This window comes from Salmo trutta, chromosome 17 (assembly GCF_901001165.1).
Source record: "Salmo trutta chromosome 17, fSalTru1.1, whole genome shotgun sequence".
Taxonomy (NCBI): Eukaryota; Metazoa; Chordata; class Actinopteri; order Salmoniformes; family Salmonidae; genus Salmo; species Salmo trutta.
This window is the reverse complement of record NC_042973.1, coordinates 31382786-31398417: the sequence shown is the minus strand read 5'-3', so window position 1 is coordinate 31398417 and position 15632 is coordinate 31382786.

Here is a 15632-nt window from a genome sequence, read left to right as displayed (position 1 = left end):
CATGAGGCATACCTGGACTCCATCACTACCCTGATTACTCCCCCTTTATCCAGCACTCCCTTCAGGCAGTATTGGTTATGTTACTTTGTCAGATGGATCTCTTGTTTTGTATGGGTCTACGGTCATTATTAAACTCATTAATTTCACCTGTTTCCTGAACCCCTGCTTTGCCGTTACAGAATACTGCCTCAACAAATGGAAGCAGCAGTTAATCAGAACATCTCCAAGATGGCCCAGCCCATCCAATAGTCCACCCAGGTCAGCGATGCCCGTTTGTCCCCCCCGGGCAAATATGACAGGTCTCCCTCAAAATGCTGTGGCGTCCTACTCCAGTGCTCCCTCTATTTCACTCATCAGATGGGATCCCCCACCATGGAGAGGTCCAAGGTTGCCACGGTTATTTCCCTGCTGACCGGACGGGCGTTGGTGGGGGCTACAGCTGTCTGGGGGAGAGGAGGAGCTGGGTTCCTATAAGGGGTTCATGGTTCTGTTAAGGGGGGTCTTCCACCATCCACTGGAGGGCAGAGAGGGAGGTGAGTGCTTAATCCAACTATGTCAGGATGGCCAGACCACGACGGAGTATGCCCTCACCTTTCGAACTGTGGCAGCGGATGGAATGAGCGAGCACTCTTCACCATATTCAGAAGAGGATTGCGCGAAGAGTTCCAAATGGAGTTGGTGTGCCAAGATGACAATCTAACCTTGGACACACTCATCGCGATGGCCATCTGTCTGGATAACCTTCTTCGGGAACATCGTCACCCCCATCGCCTCTCTTCCTCCTTCGTTGTCTGTTCTGAGTGAGAGCCTGAACCCATGGAGGTAGGTGCTCCAAACGGCTGAGCAACGCCGGACAGTTGGGGCTCTGTCCCGATTGTGGCCAGGAGGGGCACCAGCTTCAATGGTGTCCGGTATGTCCCAACCCCGGATACACGAGAGCAGAGGGATTGCCCCATGATCATCCATTTCCTGTGTTAGGCGTGAGTAATCCATCACTTTCCGCCAAACCTTTTTTAGTATTGATTTCACCAGCTGGCTATCCCTCATCTATTGTTTCTACAGCTCTAGTGGATCCCGGTGCCACAGGGAATTTTATTGACCAAGCCCTTGCCTCCTCCCTGCATATCACCTATTACCGGCTCTCCTCTTCGTTTCCGGTCTAAGTGTTGGATTTGCGACCATTTGGCTCAGGCACCATTACGCACATCACAGCTCCACTCACCCTCACCGTGGGACCCAAGCACCAAGAAGCCTTCCCTTCCTCATCACCTCCGCACCGGTGCACAAAGTCATCCTTGGCCTTCTGTGGCTCCAACTCCATAATCCCACCATCTCCTGGTCAGGGAGAAAGATTACAGCCTGGGGATCACGATGTCGGAGGACCTGTTTTCCCACACCCTATGGTTCCACGTCGGTGGAGGGGCTCAGTGAGTGTCTGCCAGCCCATCAATTGGTCCTCCTGTATCGTTGGCCCCGTGTTTTGGGTTGTGGACATCCGCCAGGCTCTGGAGAGGGAACCCGCTCCTGCCCTCCAGAGCGCATTTACATCCACATGGGGGTCAGAGATTGAATGCTGACCTGGGCGCACACATCCCTCGCCACTGGACACCCAGTTATCACCCGCACCACTCAATCCCTTTCTGAGAAATACTAGGGGCCCACTTTGGAGAAGAACATTGCACACTGTAAACTAATTTTCAGTACATACTGAATCAAAATGTTCCCGGCAGGCTACAGCAGGTAAACTCCTTCCAGTGCCTCAGCGTCCCTGGTCTCATCTGTCCATTGATTTTGTCACTGATCTCCCCTCTGATGGTTTCACCACCATTTTGGTGGCTGTGGACAGATTCTCAAAATCATGCAGTTTCATTCCCCTCTCTGGTCTCCCTACCACTCCAAGTCGCTGAGGTACTGTTCCAGCAGGTCTTCCGTCAATACGGCCTTCCAGAGGATATCGTCTCCGATCGTGGTCCCCAATTCACATCACGTCTATGGAGGGCTTTCATGGAGAAGCTGGTGGTCAAGGTTAGTCTCACTTCCAGGTACTGGCCTCAATCTAACAGGCAGGTGGAGAGGATGACCCAGGAGCTGGGGAGGTTCCTGAGGATTCACTCCCAGGTCCGGCAGGACCGATTCCTTCCTTGGGCTGAATACGTCCAGAATTCATTGCGACACTCCTCCACCGGGCTGACTCCCATCCAGTGTGTTCTGGGTTATCAGCCGGTCCCTGACTCTGCACCAGACCGACGCTCCTGCAGTGGATGAGTAATTCAGGTGCGCAGAGGTATGGAATTATGCACACCTGAGACTCCAGCGCACCGTCAGAAAGAGCAGACGGATTGTTACCGAAGTGGGGCTTCTGTGTTCCATCCTGGTGACCGCGTCACTCTCCACCAGGAACCTCCCACTCCAACATCCCTGTAAGAAGCGGAATCCCTGGGTTTGTAGGGCCGTTCAAGGTCCTCCGGAAGGTCAACGAGCTAACTACAAGATCTTATTCATGTTTCTCCCCTCAGGCCGATGGTTCCTGGTCCCCTGGCTGATGCCGTTCCCCACGACACCCCTCCCCCGCTTGGACATCGAGGGGAGCCCCGCCTATGCTGTTAGATCACTCCTAGACTCCCGACATCTTGGGGGTCTGCTCCAGTACCTAGCGGACTGAAAGGGGTACAGTCCAGAGGAGCGCTGCTGGGTTCCGGTGGACGTTCTAGATCCCAACATTATCTGAGAATTCCACCTTCGCCGATCTGCCTGCTCCTCGCCCTCAGGAGCCGTCCTCCTGGCCGGCGTTGTCCTGCAAGTTGGAGCTGCCTGTCGGGGGGGGGGGGGGGTACTGTCACGTTTACTCCGGCGCTCGACGTCGCCGGTCTACTAACCACTGTTCCTGGCAACCCATCATTACGCACACCTGCACCCCATCATGAGGCACACCTGGACTCCATCACTACCCTGATTACTCCCCCTTTATTTAGCACTCCCTACTATCACTCTTCAGGCAGTATTGGTTATGTTTCCTTGTCAGACGTTTCTCTTTTGTATGGTATTATTAAACTCACTAACTGCATCTGACTGTGTAAACGTTACAAGTGAAAGCAAAATTGACCCATAACATCAAAGATACACCACTATATTTTACCCAACCCAGTACCACAGATTATTGTGAAATGGACACAAATTAGGTTGCTTAAAACAGAAACAATAGGAGGGAGGTTGGTCAGGTGTACACAGCGAATGTCTAGAAACCCAAAAATTGTGTTAGACTCTCATCATAGATAATGTTAGCATTTTCGCTACTTAGCATGTTAGCTAACCCTTCCCCAAACTTTAGCCCTTTAACCTAACCCTTTATCTACTAGCAAGCATGTTAACTAACCTTAACCCTTAGCAATGTTAGCTGCCTAGCTAACGTTAACCACAACAAATTGGAATTTGTGTAATGTACACAACTGTTATGAAGGAAAAAGCATGTAATACACACAATGCGTTGTGATGACGCTGTAATGCACACAAGTGGACTTTTTCGTGTGGCTGTCATGAATGAGTAATTTGTCTTTCACAATGAGCCATACAAGTTACTTTTATGTATATGCTTCTGTTTTTCAACACCAAACTCATGTCATCTGACCATAGCACCAGTTTCAATCCTACTGCCAATGCCATTTATCAAACTCCAGGCAGTGCTATGGTCCGATGCCATGAAAATAGAGATTTTTGGACACGTAAATACTCTAAGATCCCTCCAAATGTGTTCCCCAGTCTAATAAAACAGCGTCATTATCCTCGCAAGGGTAGGGTGCTGGAGTACTGAAAACAGGGGTGGCAATAATTTTGACCCCAGTCTTTTAAACATTCTTTTTTTACAAAATCTCTCAATTGAATTACTACAAACATTTCCCCTTTTTTTTCATTTTTTTTTCAATAAAGCTCAGTATTTGTATTTTATACAGTCTGTTTTTGTTCATCTTTATCAAGGGTGCCAATAATTATGAACCTGACTGTATCAGGCAGGTCACCCGTGATACAAGTCTGTATTTGACGTCCATCAATGTCTGAGGATGTCAGATGGGCGTAAGCGTTTGCCTCCGGTTACAAAGGTTGCATGTTCGAATCCAGCAATAGAAAGTTGTTTTTTAAATTGTTTTAAGACTATCCCAAACCTTAACCCTTACCTTAACCATTCAGAGTTAATGCCTAACCTTAAGAATTCTAAGATAATGTCTAAACTTAACCTTGGAACGATACAGAGAAGTAGCCAAACACTTTGAATTTGACGTTTGAGAAACATGGATGAGCATCTAATTCTGACATGAGACTGAGAGCTTGTTGCACTGTATATGATAACAATGTATTTTATTCAGACAGGTCAAGCGCATTTTCTAATATTGACCACTAGATGTCAGTCATGCTCTAGTCTAGACAGAGCTCTGGAAGCGACATCATACCAACAGGACTGACTTCATGCAGGGCAGCACATTTTAAACTATGACATAAGAACAAAAAAGGAATCCAATATTGCTCCTAATTCTGTGAACCACGACCATTTTATGAGCAATCTTGCCTGAGAACTGAAGACTGGGTAGCTCCCCAAAGCAATGCTTAGGCTTTAGCTCAGTGGGTAACAGTCTTGTAATGCATAGACAATACAGTTTGGAACCATGTGTAGACCATGTGTGGATGTGTGTGTACCTGTTTAACTATTTTTGTGGGGATCCCACAAGAATAGTAAACAAACAAAAAGTTGACCAACTGGGGACATTTTGTTAGTCCCCACAAGGTCAAATTATTTTTCTAGGGGGTTTAGGGTTAGGTTAAAATTATGGTTAGTGTTAGGAGCTAGGGTTACTTTTAGGGTTAGGAGCTAGCTTTAGGTGTAGGGTTAGGGTTAAGGTTTTTGGGTTAAGATTAGGGTTAAGGTTAGGGTTAAGGTTAGGGTTAGGAGCTAGGGTTAGTTTTAGGGTTAGGAGCTAGGGTTAGGTGTAGAGTTTGGGTTAGGGTTTGGGTAAGAGTATGGGTTAGGTTTAGGGTTAGGGGTTAGGGGGAAATAGGATTTTGACTGGGACTAAATTGTGTGTCCTCACAAGGTTAGCTGTACAAGACCGCACGTGTGTGTGTTTAAGCCTGCTAGGTAGTGAGTGTAAACTAAATCTCTGTTTACATCCTCAGACAAAGCAGCTCATGCATATTTTATCACCGGCGCATTGTTCAATTTGTCCATGAGTAACACTGCCCTGCCACGAAGCTGCTTAACCCAGGGAGGGAGGGAGAGAGAGAGAGAGAGAGGTATACAGAGAGATGTCGAGAGAGAAGGTGAGAAACAGAGTGCAAAGGCATATTTATGGATCTGCCTATTTCAGTCAAAGTACAGTTTGTTAGCAGTCACCATAGACTTCAAGTCATTACGCTAGTTAGCAATTGCGCTGACGCTAGTTTGCAACTTCCTTCAAACTGCATGCAGAGACGTAAAAATGGTATCCACGAGTTCATCTGACTCTGGAGAAGTAGATAAAGGGCTTCATTGCCAAAATCCTGAAGTATCCATTTAACCCTACTACTCATGTTATTTAATGTACGATGTCCTGTTCATTCTGTGTTGACTGTTGACTTCTCTGTGAAATATCTTGTGCATCCAGCCTACGTCTTGCTGTATAAGAATTGAAATGTTTTTACAATTTATGAAGCTTGCTGCCTCACCCCTCAATATTATAAAGAGTAATAAAATATGTATGTCTGACGATAGCGTGGGCTGGATGAGCGACTGATAAACGGATGCTTTATTCGCCTGTATAAATATTAAAGTAGCAGTCAGTCACCCTAGAGCAGTTGACCCTGTATTCTCCTTTCTCTCTTGTTCTGCGGGGAGATATGCCAAGCTCTCTCTCTCTCTCTCTCTCTCTCTCTCTCTCTCTCTCACCTGAGGCCTATCCGTTTCAGTGCTGTAACCTGAGCTATCACGGACCTCAATACCCAACCACAACACACAAGTGACCCTGTATACCCTAGCGCCTGGTCTAGGATCAGATGTGTTCATTAGCACAGAATGGTGAGGAATGAAATAAGGTTTAAAGCTAACTGACTCTGAATCAGTGGGTAACCAGTGGCAAGCAGCACCTGAGCAGCGTGGCCCAGCCCCAGCATCCCACTAACTGACTGGTGGACTGGGTGGTACCTGCATAGGTAATCAGACACCCAGCACACACATGATGCCTCTGAAACACACACACACACACACACACACACACACACACACACACACACACACACACACACACACACACACACACACACACACACACACACACACACACACACACACACACACACACACACACAGCAGGTAGGCAGGAAGAGGGGTTCACTGTGTTGAAGAGAGAATTGTTCCAGCTTTTGTACTGCCAGAGAGAGAGAGAGAGAGCGAGAGACGGAGGAGAGAAGAAGAGAGGAGCTAGTCACAACCAGGCAGAGGAGTCGAGACCAGGAACCCCAGACTGACCCAGACAGGGATAAATCATTGGCTTACTAAGTATTTAGATCATATACTGAACCATGGGTGGAAGAAAAAGGTGCGTTGTAGCTGGAGGACTCAAAAACACACAGGATAAGATAGTGTGACTGACCGGTGGATATTCTGTGCACTCATCCAGACAGCCTTAGAATTCCTCTTCTCCTGGTGCTGAGGATATTAACCTGGGGGAAAGGAGAGAACAGGTGTCTCTTGCAGGCTCTTGAGGGTGACAACACTGTGGCTTGACTGACTCCTGATAGACCTGTTGCGGGGAAACACCCGGACAGTGTTGTTGTCATTGGGGGCTTTGTTTGGTTGTTTTCCGTGTGACTCTACATTCTATCAGCATGCACGGCCTCCCCTGCTCTGCGCTGCTCCACTGTTTCGGCAGTCCCGCAGATGTTACAGCCAACCCTACACAGTCCCTGGACCCGGACCCCTCCCGATCCGGCAGAACTGATCTGGAACCCCCCGTGGTGGTGGACCCGGTTCTCTGCCAACCGGTTCCCAAACCAGACCCCCCTCTAGAACACCAGCCACACCACAGAATTGTCAGCTTTATATCTACACACACCAGAACAAGAACTCTGAATGGCACCTACTCCAACTCCAATGGTCAACCGCCAGGGAGGGAGAGCCACAGCTTTAAGACACCTCTGGCCTGTCATTGCCTGTCAGACAGCGCTGAGGGGCATCGTGAGCTGGTGATTGGTTTAGAGCTTGGGGTGAAGTACCCTATCATCCCCAGACCCTCCATCATTATCAGACAACCCAAGGTATGTTGTATAGGTGTGCAAGATATTACTCTACCACTATGCTGGTCTGATAAAATAATGTTATACTGTGCAGCAGTTGAAGTCATCAGATTTAGGCCATTCTTCACCAAGCTACCACAAGGGGGAATCTAGAGCCCATACATGATTTTCAGTAACCTACCTTTTTATACCAGTTGAGACCATCTTCTCTCCATCAAAATGTAAAAATGTGTGTGCACACGCAGACGCACAGACACACACACACACACACACACACACACACACACACACACACACACACACACACACACACACACACACACACACACACACACACACACACACTCGCATGGATATCCCCTTGGCTGTGTGGATTGTGTGTCAGTTGGACTGTCTCAGATCCTGTTCAACATGACCTGCGAGCCCTGACACGTCTGTGGTGGCACACACACATTAGTGTCTCAGTATAGTAGCATGTGTGTTTTGTCAGTCTTGAGTTTCCCATTTAGTAGGCTGCGGTGGATTGTGTGATGATGTTGACTGTTGCCAGCACAATCATTTGCACACCTTATAGGCTACCAATGTGATAATTCTCCTTCATTCATCCCCAGATTCATGCACCAAACCATTCGTGCATAAATATGACCTGACTATTTATTGTTTATTTGTCTATGGCCCTTATAGGCCAACTGTCAGGCTACATCTCCTAAAGGCCTACATAGACAATCCGTGTATGTTTGAGTGTTTATCAGCATTTGTTTGGCTATAGAGTTTATTCCACTAACCTAATAAGAAACACAGGCACATCACAGTTACTTACAGTGCATTTGGAAAGTATTCAGAACCCTTGACTTTTTCCACATTTTGTTACGTTACTGCCTTATTCTATTCCTTATCATTATACACACAATAACTCATAATGACAAAGCATTAACAGGTTTTTAGAATTTTTTTGCATATTTATTACAAATAAAAAACAGAAATACCTTATTTACGTAAGTATTCAGACCCTTTGCTTTGATACTTGAAATTGAGCTCAGGTGCATCCTGTTTCCATGATAATCCTTGAGATGTTTCTACAAGTTCATTGGAATCCACATGTGGTAAATTAAATGAATTGGACATGATTTGGAAAGGCACCCCTGTTTATATAAAGTCCCACAGTTGACAGTGCACATCAGACCAAAAACCAAGAGATGAGGTCAAAGGAATTGTCCGTAGAGCTCCGAGACAGGATTGTGTCGAGGAACAGATCTGGGTAAAGGTACCAAAACATTTCTGCAGCATTGATGGTCCCCAAGAACACAGTGGCCTCCATCATTCTTAAACGGAAGAAGTTTGGAACCACTAAGACTCTTCCTAGAGCTGGCCGCCCAGCCAAACTGAGCAATCAGGGGAGAAGGGCCTTGGTCAGGGAGGTGACCAAATACCTGATGGTTGCTCTGAGAGAGCTCCAGAGTTCCTCTGTGGAGATAGGAGAACCCTCCAGAAGGACAACCATCTCTGCAGCACTCCACCAATCAGGCCTTGATGGTAAAGTGGCCAGATGTAAGCCACTTCTCAGTAAAAGGCACGAGAGCCCGCTTGGAGTTTGCCGAAAGGCACCTAAATATTCTCAGACCATGAAATACATTGAAATATGTCTCAATGCCAAGAGTCACATCTGCAGGAAACCTGGCACCATCCCTACAGTGAAGCATGGTGGTGGTAGCATCATGCTGTGGGGATGTTTTTCAGTGGCAGGAACTGGGAGACTAGTCAGGATCGAAGGAAAGATGAACGGAGCAAAGTACAGAGAGATCCTTGATGAAAACCTGCTCCAGAGCGCTCTGGACCTCAGACTGCGGCGAAAGTTCACCTTCCAACAGGAGAACAGCCCTAAACACACAGCCAAGACAATGCAGAAGTGGCTTCGGAACAACTCTCTGAATTTCCTTGAGTGGCCCAGCCAGAGCTCGGACTTCAACCTGATCAAAAATCACTGGATAGACCTGAAAATAGCTGTGCAGCGATGCTCCCCATCCAACTTGACAGAGCTTGAGAGGATCTGCATAGAAGAATGGGAGAAATACAGGTGTGCCAAGCTTGTAGCATCATACCCAAGAAGACTCTTGGCTGTCATCGCTGCCAAAGGTGCTTCAACAAAGAACTGAGTAAAAGGTCGGAATACTTATGTAAATGTAATATTTCATTTTTTATACATTTGCAAACAAGAAGACACGCCCCCCTCAGAGAGAGAGAGGCACTTAATGTGAGCTCTCACATTTTTCAACATGTTTTTAAAAAAAGGATAGATTTTGAGTTAGATAAACTTGGATTTTTCAGCAGGTAATATGCAGGATGCTACCCTCCAGAACATGGCCTTCACTTCAGATCAAAACTCCAAACCTATAACCTAATTTTGACCAAAATTAACCGGAGACATTACTGCTTCCAAGGTTTTATTTTTCAAAGCTAAACGGAGGGTGCTCTAGCCAACAAACAGCAGAGACCTGAGGACACCATTCCAACCTGGAACTGAGCCAGATACAAATTTAATTTGCACTAAGGTGTGAAGTAAAAGGCCTTTGGGCCCAACAAGTGATTTCTGCTCTCGTAAAACCCTGAGTTTTCTGCAAGTTAACACTAGAAGCTTATTACCTAAAATGAATCGATTGAAAGTGTAGGTTCACAGCTCCAATCCAGATGTGTCATTACTGAGACGTGGTTAAGAATGAGCATTTTGAATACTGATGTTAACCTTTCTGGTTATAACCTTTTTCGGCAAGACAGATCTTCCAAAGGTGGGGGAGTGGCAATCTTTACCAAGGATCACCTTCTGTCCCCAAACATTATGATTTGCTGGTTTTAAGCATTAAACTTTCAAATAGCTCTTTGTTGACTGTTGACTGGGTACGATAGCACTCAACAGTCAACAGTCAACAAAGAGCCATCAGCACCGGCCTGTACCCTACCTGCCATAAGCTCTCTCCTGGCCCCTTACACTAAGTCTGAATTTGTCTTGCTAGGTGACCTAAACTGGGACATGCTTAAACCACCTAACCAAGTCCTAAAACAATGGGACTCCCTCAATCATTCTCAGATTATCACAACCCCACAAGGTATGACTCCAAACACCCAGAAAAGGCTACTGTCCACGATGTTATCCTCACAAATAATCCTGATAGGTATCAGTCTGGTGTTTTCTGTAATGACCTTAGTGATTACTGTTTTACAGCCTGTGTTCGTAATGGCTGCTCAGTGAAATTACCTGCTCTGATTTGTCATAGACGCTTGCTAAAAAACTTTAATGAGCAAGCGTTCCTTCATGAACTGGCTTCTGTAAAATGGTATATAATCAGCTTGATCCCCTCTGTCGAAGACGCTTGGACCTTCTTTTTTGATATTTTCAGTGGTATTGTTAACAAACACCCTCATAAAGAAAATGAGAATTAAAAACAGTTTCAGCCCCTGGTTCGACCATGATCTTGCAGAGTTACTCCACCTCAAGAATTGCATTTGGCAAAAGGCTTGGCACACGCATGCTCAAGCTGACTGGCTACCTCACTTGTGAATTGATCGCACAACCTCTTGGTTGCTAATGACCTGAATTTCCTGCTAAGCTACCAGGTCAGTGGGCAAGACGTAGATTGACCACAGATTTAATGGCAATAATGTTGTTCTGCACTTTGCTAAAAGTTGGCCAGAATCAAGTCACTAATTGTCTAATTATCTGACAACACCAACATAATAAAATTGCAGTGCTCAGGTACACAATGTAAAGTGTGCTTAAACGCTTTGGGGATTTGACCTTGCAAGCTTTTGGCAAAAGTGCATTAATATTTCAGCTATACCACCAGGGACAGCTTTATTAGAAAGAACATATATCAACACACTCAAAATTAGGGTACGGTTAGGGTACAGAGTTTTACCCTAGGGTACAAAAAGGTCAAAGGAACACATAAGGTACCTTCAATTTGGTTCCTTTTAGGGTAAATGTGTGGATTATCTACTATCTACTATATTATCTACTATAATGGCACATTTTTCTTCACAATATTTTGAATATAAGGTACAATCATCACTGCGCTTTGAAATGTAGGTGGGGGCAATGTACCGGGAATGTACTTTAGCATATTTGGGGGCATGGTCTAATGTTCATGTATTTGTGCCAACCGTCAGTGGAAGTGTTGTACCAGTGGTTGAGCAACACTAATGATGTCAGGTTTGAGCTATTAAGTGGTTACTGTGCAATTCTCACTAACTTAATGGAAGTTAATTGTGTGGAAGTTGCTGTGAATATGGCATTATTGAATTGGCAACCTGCTGTCAGTAAATTATAGTGAAATTCACTGAAATGTAATAGTCTGTAACTGGTAGTAACTCATTAGCAACGTTAATGTCAGTAAGTTACAGTAACATATTTTCAACTTGCAGCTCGCTGTACATTCAATGAACCTTTCTGATTACAAGAAAGCTTATAACATTAGGAGTCCCACAATTGGGACCCAGCCTCTAGGTTGGAAGATTACTGACTGTCATGCCACACCATCAGGTCAGTGAGTATGACAGAGATCAACCACAGTAAGTTGCTGTGAATTTTACAGAAACGACTTGCAGCAAGCTGACACGAGCTTACTGGGAAATGGATAGTAACACCATAACAGTGCAGCCCTGATAAGGAACAAATAAGGCATCAACTTAATTCTTCCTCAATTTAATGCTTCCACTAACGGTTGGCACAAATGCACCATATTTTGGACCATGTCCCCAAATATGCTATGAGCCCTTGACAGCACATTGCCCCACCTACAAGGTAAGATTAACAACAACTGTAACGCTTTTCGTTAGGAGAAGTATCGGAGAAGTATCGGCGCAGGACACAGGGAGGAGTGTAAACAAAACGTGTTTACTCAAAACAATAATACAACTTCTCCCACAGCAATAAAACATGGTAGGGAGAAACACCTCCAACAACTACAAAACAGGAAAACAATCACGAACAAGACAAACAGGAAAGCCAGAGGGTTAAATAATGAACATAATCAGGGAATAAGAAACAGGTGTGTACAATAAAGACAAAACCAAACGAACAGGGAAACATAGATCGGTGGTAACTAGTAAGCCGGTGACGTCGACCGCCGAACGCCGCCCGAACAAGGAGAGGGGCCAACTTCGGCGGAAGTCGTGACAACAACAAGTAATTTTACAACAGTAGCTAGGTTTCCATCCAATTGGCGACAGATTTTGATACGAATATTCTAAAATATAAAAACAAATTCACATGTACTGAATAAAAAAATACAAGTTAAATGGGTTTGCGTCGCATTTTCAACTATACTGATGGCTTTCTCACAAAACAAATGTGTTATATAGCGAGTGTGCCAACTCTAGTATTGGCACATGCCCTCTAGTCATGTACTTTACTCGCTTACAAAGGTTGAATGGAAACCTGGTTAATAAAACCTTAATTCAACTGTAAAAATACTGTGTTTTTACTGCAACTCAGTAGCCGGTAACTTACAGTCAAATTACAGGTAATTTTTTATACTGTGTGCCATAAGCACATCTGAAGTATCCTATAAGTATAATTGTAAAGCCTGTCATTGGTTCTACCTGGAACCAGAGGGTTCTTCATGAGAGGGTTCTAAATGGAACTCAAGAGGGTTCTCCTACCTACATGGACAAATCACAGGGTCGTACGTGGCACCCAAAAAGGTTCCCCCATAGGGACAAATTACATAATGTCAACTGGTTATAATCTCTTAACAATATTTCTCACACCTACAGATCAATTGGCGTAGCAGGAAGTTCAGGTTGCTGGCAACAGTAAGGTTGGGAATTCAAATCCCAAGTGAGGGAATAGAAGTAATCAGGATATGAAGTTCTCAGAATTTTGCTGGTCAGCAAAACCAGTAAAACATTTTTGAATTGTTTGTTTCAAGATCTGTGTTTTTGAATATACATTGATTTATTAATGAATTAATAAATTCATTAATCTTATCTTACACAGACGTACACAACGAAGGCTGGTGTGCCAGCGAAAACACATCGAAGGCTGGTCTGCCAGCATAACCACCTAGATTGCCAATCCCTGTTTTTTTATATATATATTTTTTTTAATCTTTATTTAACTAGATAGGCAAGTCAGTTAAGAATACATTCTTATTTAATTCTGTTGCATACAAATTATGTTGCATACAATAAGCTTACATTCTCCCTGTCACAAGGGGATTTATGGGTGATTTAAGATGAAATCGTCAACCCTGTTACTGTCAACCCTGTTACTGTCAACCCTGTTACTGTCAACCCTGTTATGGTCAACCCTCTTATTTTATCTAGCACTTAATAGGCAATTACTATATTATTTGATTTATTTCAAATGTGTTTTTTTATTAAGGTGAACATGTGACCTTTATGACAGAATGTTAAAATGAGGTGAAATCAAAAGAAACCGAATTGGTGGAACAACCCTACCACTGATATTTTCTGTTTTGCATTTAATCTCTGGCATAGGCTATCTTTGTCCAGGTCCTGTGATGTGTTCAGATGTGTGTAATTCTTCTCTGCTAATCGTTTGTATCTTTGTTAAGCCATCAACTGGAACAGATGTAACTCTGATCTCTTGATCCATACCCTTTATATCTATGTGTCTGTGTGTCTGTGCGTGCGTGTGTGTCGTGTGGGTCTGTGTGTTTGCGTGCGTGAATGCGTGGGTATGTGTGTGTGTGTGTGTGTGTGTGTGTGTGTGTGTGTGTGTGTGTGTGTGTGTGTGTGTGTGTGTGTGTGTGTGTGTGTGTGTGTGTGTGTGTGTGTGTGTGTGTGTGTGCATGTGTGTGTCAGGGTTTATCTTTGGCCCACTCTCAGAGCCGGATGTGTTTGTAGGTCACCTGCTTTATCTGTGATAGAGGAAGTGGGAAACTGCTGCCATTAACCAAACAAACTGGATGGTCAGAATAGAGACAGATAAAGATAGAACAAGTAGTGAACGAAAGATCTTCAGATTGATTCAAACATCTTGCTCTGACTAAGTTCATTTTAATCCATACAATATACAACTTAAAAACACTTCTATGCCATTTTCAGAATGATTTGAAGTATCAGTCACAACACTCCTGTACAATTTCGTTATATAGCTATTTCCTGCATGACTTACTGTCACGCTCTGACCCAAGAGAGCTGTTTTTTCTCTGTTTAGGTAGGTCAGGGTGTGATGGGGGTAGGCATTCTATGTTTTGTTTTCTATGTTTTGGCCGGGTAGGGTTTCCAATCAGAGGCTGCTGTCTATCGTTGTCTCTGATTGGAAGCCATACTTAGGCAGCCTTTTTTCCCCTTGGTTTTTGTGGGTAGTTGTTTTCGGTTTTGTTAGTATAACCTGACAGAACTGTTGGCTGTCGTTTTGTTTTCTTTGTTTAAGTGTTTTCATTAAAACTAAAGATGAGCACTCAACACACTGCGCCTTGGTCCCCTTTATACGATGCCCGTTACACTTACACTATATTTACAATAGTATGTGGACACCCTTTCAAATTAGTGCATTCGGCTATTTCAGCCACGCCCATTGCTGACAAGTGTATAAAATCAACCACACAGCCATGTAATCGCCATAGACAAACAGTGGTAGTAGAATCACCTTAGTCAAATCAAATCAAATTTATTTATATAGCCCTTCGTATATCAGCTGAAATCTCAAAGTGCTGTACAGAAACCCAGCCTAAAACCCCAAACAGCAAGCAATGCATGTGAAAGAAGCACGGTGGCTAGGAAAAACTCCCTAGGAAAAACTCCCTAGAAAGGCCAAAAACCTAGGAAGAAACCTAGAGAGGAACCAGGCTATGAGGGGTGGCCAGTCCTCTTCTGGCTGTGCCGGGTGGATATTATAACAGAACATGGTCAATATGTTAAAATGTTCATAAATGACCAGCATGGTCAAATAATAATAATCAGAGTAGTTGTCGAGGGTGCAACAAGCACGTCCGGTGAACAGGTCAGGGTTCCGTAGCCGCAGGCAGAACAGTTGAAACTGGAGCAGCAGCATGACCAGGTGGACTGGGTACAGCAAGGAGTCATCATGCCAGGTAGTCCCGAGGCATGGTCATAGGGCTCAGGTCCTCCGAGAGAAAGAAAGAAAGAGAGAGAAAGAGAGAATTAGAGAGAGCATGTTTAAATTCACACAGGACACCGGATAAGACAAGAGAATACTCCAGATGTAACAGACTGACCCTAGCCCCCCGACACATAAACTACTGCAGCATAAATACTGGAGGCTGAGACAGGAGGGATCAGGAGACACTGTGGCCCCATCCGATGATACCCCCGGACAGGGCCAAACAGGCAGGATATAACCCCACCCACTTTGCCAAAGCACAGCCCCCACACCACTAGAGTGAAGAGCG